This window comes from Coregonus clupeaformis, chromosome 1 (assembly GCF_020615455.1).
Source record: "Coregonus clupeaformis isolate EN_2021a chromosome 1, ASM2061545v1, whole genome shotgun sequence".
Lineage (NCBI taxonomy): Eukaryota > Metazoa > Chordata > Actinopteri > Salmoniformes > Salmonidae > Coregonus > Coregonus clupeaformis.
This window is the reverse complement of record NC_059192.1, coordinates 10,923,218-10,933,542: the sequence shown is the minus strand read 5'-3', so window position 1 is coordinate 10,933,542 and position 10,325 is coordinate 10,923,218. Positions and strand designations below refer to the sequence as shown.

At 45.5% G+C, this 10,325-nt stretch overlaps 1 protein-coding gene across 3 annotated transcripts in view; it reads left to right on the top strand.

Moving 5' to 3' along the window:
• The first annotated feature begins 6,163 nt into the window (after positions 1-6,163).
• The window catches only part of LOC121568463 (integrin beta-4-like), a 44,829-nt gene continuing 40,667 nt past the window's right edge, over positions 6,164-10,325 (top strand). Inside the window, exon 1 of one of the 3 annotated variants that reach the window (XM_045226702.1) lies at positions 6,164-6,515. The gene's annotated coding sequence lies outside the window, so the exon portion shown is untranslated. The remainder of the gene's footprint in view (positions 6,516-10,325) is intronic. The other 2 variants (XM_045226710.1, XM_045226709.1) reach the window with 2 other exon arrangements.

Sequence of the window (10,325 nt, the reverse complement as noted above, 5' to 3'; positions counted from 1 at the left end):
TTGCACTATTCAGCAAGCACCTACCTTTAGACAAAAAGGGCCGACTAGGCTATAGTTATTGATTTGTCTGCAGTGTCAAATATATGCTTTACAGAATGGCATCGCCTCATAGCCATGGGAAGTAGAGGTGTTGTACCCTGAAAATTCTGTGAGGAAAAAAACAACAAATATATGAAAAAAATAGTTGGGAATTGTAAGAGTTGTTGCCCTGTCCCTTTCTCTGGTTACAGGTCTTTGGGTTAGGTTGCCTGGCTGCATGTCACTATACCAATATCAAATTCTTTGTTACCATCAGATTGGCTTGAATGGCTTACTCTGTGGGCCTATTCAACATGCCTCCAGTAGGCCTTTGTGTTATGTGCATTGTGATAGTCGGTCTAATCTTCTTGTCAAGATGGTTCATACAACACCTGAGAGGAGGTATACTGGACTGTGTGAATGTCTTACCTGTAATGTTCAAGATGAAGTACGCCCTACTCTCCTACCACTGCTGACAGTAGAACCCTTGCGCAAAAATAAATAAATACAAATTGTAGGCAAGAAACACCCTAGAACTCTCTCCCTCAATCGAGAATGAAGGCAAAGTGATGTTTGGATTGGCAACATTGGCAAAAAACCATGGAGGGAGGGAGGGGGCGGGAGTGGTGTTTTGCAACATTTCTATTCCTCTGGAGAGAACTAAACCATTGTCAATCCCTAATGTGGTTTATATGAGCAGGGCTGTGTTCTGTTTTAATTATGCCCTTTCCAAACAGTCCGTTGTGGAGGAAAAGGCTATTTTATCACCTCTTGAGTCACCGTATGCCAGACAAAAGTCTGAATACAGTATGAGTAGGGCCAGGAGTTTTGGGGCACTTTTCAAATCAAAACAAATTTTATTGGCCACATACACGTGTTGAGCAGATGTTATAGTGGGTGTAGCGAAATGCTTGTGCTTCTGGCTCTGACAGTGCAGTACTATCTAACAAGTGATATCTAACAATTTCACAACATATACCCAATACACACAAATCTAAGTAAGGAATGAATTAAGAATATATACATATATGGATGAGCGATGTCAGAGTGGCATGGACTAAGATACAGTAGAATAGTATAGAATACAGTAATACATATGAGATGAGTAATGCAAGACATGTAAACATTACTAAAGTGGCTAGTGTTCCATTTCTTAAAGTGGCCAGTGATTTCTAGTCAATGTCTATAGGCAGCAGCCTATAATGTGCTAGTGATGTCTGTTTAACAGTCTGATGGCCTTGAGATAGAAGCTGTTTTTCAGTCTCTCGGTCCCAGCTTTGATGCACCTGTACTGACCTCGCCTTCTGGATGATAGCGGGGTGAACAGGCAGTGGCTCGTGTGATTGATGTCCTTGATGATCTTTTTGGCCTTCCTGTGACATCGGGTGCTGTAGGTATCCTGGTGGGCGGGTAGTTTGCCCCCGGTAATGTGTTGGTCAGACCGCACCACCCTCTGGAGAGCCTTGCGGTTGCGGCGGTGCAGTTGCCGTACCAGGTGGTGATACAGCCCAACAGGATGCTCTCAATTGTGCATCTGTAAAGGTTAGTGAGGGTTTTAGGTGCCAAGCCACATTTCTTCAGCCTCCTGAGGTTGAAGAGGCTCTGTTGCGCCTTCTTCACCACACTGTCTGTGTGTGTGGTCCATTTCAGTTTGTCAGTGATGTGTACGCCAAGGAACTTGAAGCTTTCCACCTTCTCCACTGCGGTCCCGTCGATGTGGATAGGTGGGTGCACCCCCTTTGTTTTGTTGACGTTGAGTGAGAGGTTACAGTGGGGGAAAAAAGTATTTAGTCAGCCACCAATTGTGCAAGTTCTCCCACTTAAAAAGATGAGAGGCCTGTAATTTTCATCATAGGTACACGTCAACTATGACAGACAAAATGAGATTTTTTTTCTCCAGAAAATCACATTGTAGGATTTTTAATGAATTTATTTGCAAATGATGGTGGAAAATAAGTATTTGGTCAATAACAAAAGTTTCTCAATACTTTGTTATATACCCTTTGTTGGCAATGACACAGGTCAAACGTTTTCTGTAAGTCTTACAAGGTTTTCACACACTGTTGCTGGTATTTTGGCCCATTCCTCCATGCAGATCTCCTCTAGAGCAGTGATGTTTTGGGGCTGTCGCTGGGCAACAGGGACTTTCAACTCCCTCCAAAGATTTTCTATGGGGTTGAGATCTGGAGACTGGCTAGGCCACTCCAGGACCTTGAAATGCTTCTTACGAAGCCACTCCTTCGTTGCCCGGGCGGTGTGTTTGGGATCATTGTCATGCTGAAAGACCCAGCCACGTTTCATCGTCAATGCCCTTGCTGATGGAAGGAGGTTTTCACTCAAAATCTCACGATACATGGCCCCATTCATTCTTTCCTTTACACGGATCAGTCGTCCTGGTCCCTTTGCAGAAAAACAGCCCCAAAGCATGATGTTTCCACCCCCATGCTTCACAGTAGGTATGGTGTTCTTTGGATGCAACTCAGCATTCTTCGTCCTCCAAACACGACGAGTTGAATTTTGACCAGAAAGTTCTATTTTGGTTTCATCTGACCATATGACATTCTCCCAATCCTCTTCTGGATCATCCAAATGCACTCTAGCAAACTTCAGACGGGCCTGGACATGTACTGGCTTAAGCAGGGGGACACGTCTGGCACTGCAGGATTTGAGTCCCTGGCGGCGTAGTGTGTTACTGATGGTAGGCTTTGTTACTTTGGTCCCAGCTCTCTGCAGGTCATTCACTAGGTCCCCCCGTGTGGTTCTGGGATTTTTGCTCACCGTTCTTGTGATCATTTTGACCCCATGGGGTGAGATCTTGCGTGGAGCCCCAGATCGAGGGAGATTATCAGTGGTCTTGTATGTCTTCCATTTCCTAATAATTGCTCCCACAGTTGATTTCTTCAAACCAAGCTGCTTACCTATTGCAGATTCAGTCTTCCCAGCCTGGTGCAGGTCTACAATTTTGTTTCTGGTGTCCTTTGACAGCTCTTTGGTCTTGGCCATAGTGGAGTTTGGAGTGTGACTGTTTGAGGTTGTGGACAGGTGTCTTTTATACTGATAACAAGTTCAAACAGGTGCCATTAATACAGGTAACAAGTGGAGGACAGAGGAGCCTCTTAAAGAAGAAGTTACAGGTCTGTGAGAGCCAGAAATCTTGCTTGTTTGTAGGTGACCAAATACTTATTTTCCACCATAATTTGCAAATAAATTCATAAAAAATCCTACAATGTGATTTTCTGGATTTTTTCCCCTCAATTTGTCTGTCATAGTTGACGTGTACCTATGATGAAAATTACAGGCCTCTCTCATCTTTTTAAGTGGGAGAACTTGCACAATTGGTGGCTGACTACATACTTTTTTCCCCCACTGTATTTTTCTGGCACCACACTCCCAGAGCCCTCACCTCCTCCCTGTAGGCTGTCTCGTCATTGTTGGTAATCAACTGTTGTGTCGTCTGCAAACTTGATGATTGAGTTGGAAGTGTGCTTGGCCACGCAGTCATGGGTGAACAGGGAGTACAGGAGGGGGCTGAGCACGCACCCTTGTGGTGCCCTAGTGTTGAGGATCAGCGAAGTGGAGATGTTGTTTCCTACCTTCACCACCTGGGGGCGGCCCGTCAGGAAGTCCAGGACCCAGTTGCACAGGGCGGGGTTCAGACCCAGGGCCCCGAGCTTAAGGATGAGCTTGGAGGGTACTATGGTGTTGAATGCTGAGCTATAGAAAATTAACAGCATTCTTACATAGGTATTCCTCTTGTCCAGATGAGATAGGGCAGTGTGCAGTGTGATGGCGATTGCATCGTCTGTGGATCTATTGGGGCGGTATGCAAATTGAAGTGGGGTCTAGGGTGTCGGGTAAGGTAGAGGTGATATGATCCTTGACTCTCAAAGCACTTCAGGATGACAGAGGTGAGTGCTACAGGGCGATAGTCCCTTTTTGCTGCACTGTGCAGCTCCTGTTCTCTGGTTGCTGAATAAGCCTGTTTTGATGTGTGTTCATTCCTCTCTGGACCAAAGAGTCTCGGTCTCCCGAGTCTTAAGACCCCATAGATATACTGCCTTGGTCTTGATCTGGGTCTCATGGGCTGTGTGTGGACACTGGACAGTGGTTTCTCCAGTAAGAGCAGGTCTAGCCACAGGGGTTGTGTAACCTGTAACAGCTGGTCTGGTCGGGGCAGAGGTCATATCCCCTCCAAAGTGAACAGTAACAGATGCAGCCTAGAGTTAATGTCTGTAGCTCTTTTCAATAGAGCTGGTGGTAGTACAATACATGATGTGGTCATATGTATATATACTGTATTCCACAGTGTGTGAAAGTGCATGCAACTCTTCTATAACACACTCACACACACCCTAGTCAGAATGCAGGTCAGAGGTGATCCCTGAGAGAGGGTTAGTGTGCCAGGTGGGTATGATGACTGAGTCTGGTGCCCTCTGCTCCCCCTGTTCTCTGGTCTCTGCTCCCCCTGGTCTCTGCTCCCCCTGGTCTCTGCTCCTCCTGGTGTCTGGTCCCCAGGTCTCTGGTCTCTACTCCCCCTGTTCTCTGGTCTCTGCTCCTCCGGGTCTCTGCTTCCCCTGGTCTCTGCTCCCCCTGGTCTCTGCTCCCCCTGGTCTCTGCTCCTCCTGGTGTCTGGTCCCCAGGTCTCTGGTCTCTACTCCCCCTGGTCTCTGGTCTCTGCTCCCCCTGGTCTCTGGTCTCTGCTCCCCCTGGTCTCTGGTCTCTGCTCCCCCTGGTCTCTGGTCTCTGCTCCCCCTGGTCTCTGGTCTCCCCCCTGGTCTCTGCTCCCCCTGGTCTCTGCTCCCCTGGTCTCTGGTCTCTGATCCCCCTGGTCTCTGGTCTCTACTCCCCCTGGTCTCTGGTCTCTGCTCCCCCTGGTCTCTGGTCTCTGCTCCCCCTGGTCTCTGCTCCCCCTGGTCTCTGCTCCCCCTGGTCTCTGTCCCCCCTGGTCTCTGGTCCTAGGAATGTTCATTACTGGACACCCTCTGTTCCACCTCATTTACCCAGCTGCATGCACAGCTTAGGAGTGTGTGTGTGTTTTTCAAGTTCAAGAAAGGTTCTTGCACAGTGGGATATCATGCCACTAATTGGTGTGTATTTGCGATAGAAAGTCCCTGTATACACACACACACACACACACACACACACACACACACACACACACACACACACACACACAGGTATGTGCGAGTCCAATACAGCAGTGTTTCTCAATTCCAGTCCTCGAATATCCCCCAAAATACACATTTTTGTTGTAGCCCTGAACAAATTCACCTGATTCAACTCAATGAGGGCATGATGATTAGTTGACAAGTTGAATCAGGTGTGCTTGTCTGGGGCTGCAACAAAAATGTGTGCTGACGGATGTACTGGAGGACTGGAGTTGGGAACCACTGTTGGGGTACTGGAAGACTGGAGTTGGGAACCCTTGTTGGGGTACTGGAGGACTGGAGTTGGGAACCACTGTTGGGGTACTGGAGGACTGGAGTTGGGAACCACTGTTGGGGTACTGGAGGACAGGGGTTGGGAACCCTTGTTGGGGTACTGGAGGACAGGGGTTGGGAACCCTTGTTGGGGTACTGGAGGACTGGAGTTGGGAACCCTTGTTGGGGTACTGGAGGACTGGAGTTGGGAACCACTGTTGGGGTACTGGAGGACTGGAGTTGGGAACCACTGTTGGGGTACTGGAGGACTGGGGTTGGGAACCACTGTTGGGGTACTGGAGGACTGGAGTTGGGAACCCTTGTTGGGGTACTGGAGGACTGGAGTTGGGAACCACTGTTGGGGTACTGGAGGACTGGAGTTGGGAACCACTGTTGGAGGACTGGAGTTAGGAACCACTGTTGGGGTACTGGAGGACAGGGGTTGGAAAACTGTAATACAGAACTCCAGGTCTTTGTATACGCTTGACTTTGACTGTTTCCCATAACCTCCAGGCAGTGTTCTGTTCTCTGCCACTCCCAGGCTCAAGCCCACACAGGTAAGCCCAGCCTGGGAGGAATGTAGCCATGAGGGGGCCTAACACACTCAGAGGTGTGGAGCTTTGAACATTAAACGCCAGGGGACGAGATAGGGGGATGGAGTTACCCTTATTGTTTGCTACTTACCTACACTGGAGAGAGAGAGTGGGTGCAAGTTAGAGGAGGGATCAAATCACAGCACAAACACAGACTCGCTGGTTCACTTTCAAGACTGACACTCATGCGTACACACAGGCACGCACCTCTCCTCCAGGTTCAAGGAGATAGAAGTCCATATTTGACGGAGCCGAGCAGAGAAAGAAAGAAAGAGAGGGGGAAAGTAGAGTTGTTCTCTCCCAGTGACTACTGTCTCTTATAGATTACTGGGAACGTGGAACTTGGACTTGAAGGCTCGAAGAGGAGGGTTTTTTCCCCAGTCACCGGTGGATACTAACCTTACAGACGAGCGGAGAGGAAAACAAAAGGATCATTTTTTTTGTCCGACTTTTGGGCTTGGATTGGGCAAGGCAGCTGTAAGAGGTTTGTTTGATCACTAATCTCTTTAACAAGGGTCTAAACTCACTAATTGCTCCCATTGTTTTCACTGATCTACCACTTCTGTTCTAACCTGCACTGTTAAGACGATAGTTATCTACTTGAATATTACAAAAGTAGTTTATTCTATTCATCCTTATCTATTCAGGTGAGTCCTATTGAGACAGGCACGGGGCTGCAAGCATGCAGGCAACTGTGTATGATAAGATAGTGAAACGATATCTCTTTACAATGTCTGTGACCTGAGTGTTTTTAATTTGTGTCAGCTACTCAAGGGGTCAAGGGTCACTAAGTGAGTTAGAGTTGGTGTCTAAATCCTCTTAATAACCACATTAAGGGAAAAGACCGAAATGTGACACAGATGAGAACAGTTATGAGAATTCAATTCTACAGATGAAATTGACTTTTTCAAGTATGCATCTGCTCTTAGAGATAATAATTTAGAAGTTCAAGGTCTATACTGATACAAAAGCCTTTCATGTTGTTTTTTTTGGCAATCAAACCATATTTGTAGATAGTTTGTAAGAGTTGTTGCATAACAGCATTCTTCTCTTTGCACATTAATAATAATAATATGCCATTTCACAGACGCTTTTATCCAAAGCGACTTACAGTCATGTGTGCATACATTTTTACGTATGGGTGGTCCCGGGGATCGAACCCACTACCCTGGCGTTACAAGCGCCATGCTCGACCAATTGAGCTACAGAGGACCACATTGACAACTACTATTTAGGAGTCCTACCCCTCCCGACAGAGCCAACTAGATTCACAGGGTAATGACAGTGTGCTTTCGGACAGTCCAGACCACGAGGGACTCTCATTCTGATTGCAGCAGAATCAAAAACCACAGGCAAAAGGTTGCGGACGTCTCTCCACTCTGAGACAGCTGTTCCTATTTACCTGGTCGGGTAATTTGCCCGTGCTTAGATGGATTGACGGTGTGGTCATTTAGTAGCTGTGTTTCTACGGGGCTGACTGAATAGTTGAGGGTTGATTTACCTAGCTCTCCCCGGCTGTGCCCTCTATTGATGTCATAACGGCTAGGTCCCCTCCCTCCGTCGGAATGTTCACCTGGCCGACGGGCCAGGGGTTATTTAACTGGAACCACTGAACTAGCAACGACTGTTATTTTCCTGTTTCTTTTTTTCTCTCTCTCTCTTTCGATCCGTCTTTACATTGTGAATCTTATCTTTTACACGGCTGTATTTCACTAGTGTTGTTTATTTCCATCCTATCAGCTGTTAGTCACAACTTCCTGGGGTCCAGATATTTAGTCATTTAGACCAAGGTAAATTCAAGCAGAACTTTGTTTTACCCCTCAAACTCTTAGCGTTTGAACTTTCTCCATGAGAAGTCTCGACTGTACATATTATTATTTGATGTGTGTTATGGTAGTTAACAGATAACCTTAAGGGGCCTCATATTTCTTCTCACAGTGAGATACCATTTGTCCTGTTTTCGTCTCTTAAGTGACTCAACCTAGTCAGTAGTTAATGTGATAGGGAAACACACCTGTCTGCAGCTGAAGTTCACCATCAGGTACTACACTGCAGTAAGTGTTTTCCTGCTCTGTTTTGGGGATGGTTAGGTCACTGTCTCTCCTTGGAGTGAAATTCCTGTTGGGTGAGCCAATTGGGGGGGTTTGGACCAAAAAACGCTCTTCCTCCTCTGACTCAATTACTAGGATATTCTGTGCCACCAACTGTCAGTGGCGGTTGGTGCCGTTTAAGATGAGGGAGGATTCTTTTAAATTTTTTATAAACATGGCCTTATTTCTATTACAGCATATTGGATGACTGTCATTTATATTCCATTCACCCAGTTCAATGTAACATCGATAGCTTTAAGCTACTACGTGATACTCAACATTTTCCTGTACCCATCATGAGGTTGCTACAACCTAGCCTTTGAATGAAAATGTACAACGTAGGTGCACAGATCGAGAGAATTTTGAGTAATCAAGGTGACAGTGACACATTAAATACCGCCTTGCACACTCTTGCCTGCATCTAGCTGATCTAGGGTGTAATCATTAGTCCAACAGTTGCAAACAAGAGTTTCTATTCGTTTGCTTCCATTTAAGAAATGTTTTTCAACAGAATCAGCACAATGAATACACCCCTGATCACGCACAAACACAATTAACTTTCATAGCAGCCACATAAAAACAGCTCGTTGAATATATCATTCCTTCTCACATCCATCTGCGCGCTTTCCTCCTCTCCCCTTTTCCCTTCCCTTGTGGACTTCATAACACATCAACTGTCTGTGACAAGGCGAAAAAACCTTTCCAAGCCAAACGTTCATATTATGACCACTAACCGCTACACACAGCCTTCATCGTTGTCACTTCATAGTCAACATAGCTACTAGAACTAACGCGTTAGTAAACCCGCTACAATCATGCAGTACAGTGTAGTGTCAGCAGCAAGCAGTTTAGCAGTTACACCAGCGGGCCCCGGTGGCAATAAATTAATAAAACCAAAAGCTTACCTTGACTTGGAAGAATTCCAGTGTTGGATAGCCATAGCCAGCTAGCTAACATAGCATCCCTCTCTGTTTGAGTACATTTTAGCCATTTAGCAATTAGGGTTAAGTGCCTTGCTCAAGGGCACATCGACAGATTTTTCACCTAGTCGGCTCTGGGATTAGAACCAACGAACTTTCGGTTACTGGCACAACGCTCTTAACCACTAAGCTACCTGCCGCCTTGTAGGTTAAATTAGCTAGCTGCATTCGATGCTAAGTAAGTGAAAGTGAGAAAAAAAGATACTATGCAATATATATCGCGCTCTTGCTTCTCTTTAATTTTCAAAACTGTTCAACTATTGTCTTTTTCTCTTTGAGTCAACTACTCAGCACATGTTATGCACTGCAGTGCTAGCTAGCTGTAGCTTATGCTTTCAGTACTAGATTCACTCTCTGATCCTTTGACTGGGTGGACAACATGTCAGTTCATGCTGCAAGAGCTCTGATAGGTTGGAGGACGTCCTCCGGAAGTTGTCATTATTACTGTGTAAGTCTATGAAAGGGGGTGAGAACCATGAGCCTCTTAGGATTTGTATTGAAGTCAATGTACCCTACAGAGGGAAGCTAGCTGTCCTCCGGCTACACCATGGTGCTACCCTACAGAGGGCTGCTGAGGCTACTGTAGACCTTCATTGCAAAACAGTGTGTTTTAATAAATTGTTTTGTGACGTGAATATATTTAGTATAGTTTTCTTTGTTTTTATGAAATTCACTGAGGAGGATGGTCCTCCCCTTCCTCCTCTGAGGAGCCTCCACTGGTCAGCATTTACTTAAAATGTAAGATTTTCTGTGGAGAAAAATCTGTGTGGTATCAGAATCACCTTTATTTGCCAAATACATTTGCATGTACGGGAATTTAACCTGGTTAAATGGTGCTGTAAGCAGAATATAGACAGACAAAAAAACGAATATACAGACAAGATGTATAGACGCAGAATTTACACAATCCACATACAGTATGTACACTATGTAGACTGAAGCAAAAAATGACAGACTACACTATAAACACTATAGCTTTATAACTAATGAATGTAGAGATGTATGAATAAAAGCTATTACAGGATGATGTGAGATGGGGAAATACGAGTCAGTCACGTCTGATTTATATATATATATATATACTACTAGTCATTGCGTGCTAGGAATATGGGACCAAATACTTAACTCTTGTCTACTTTAATACACATCAATTATACGTGAAATTGTCCTAATACTTTTGGTCCCCTAAAATGGGGGGGATTATATACAAAAAGTGATGTAATT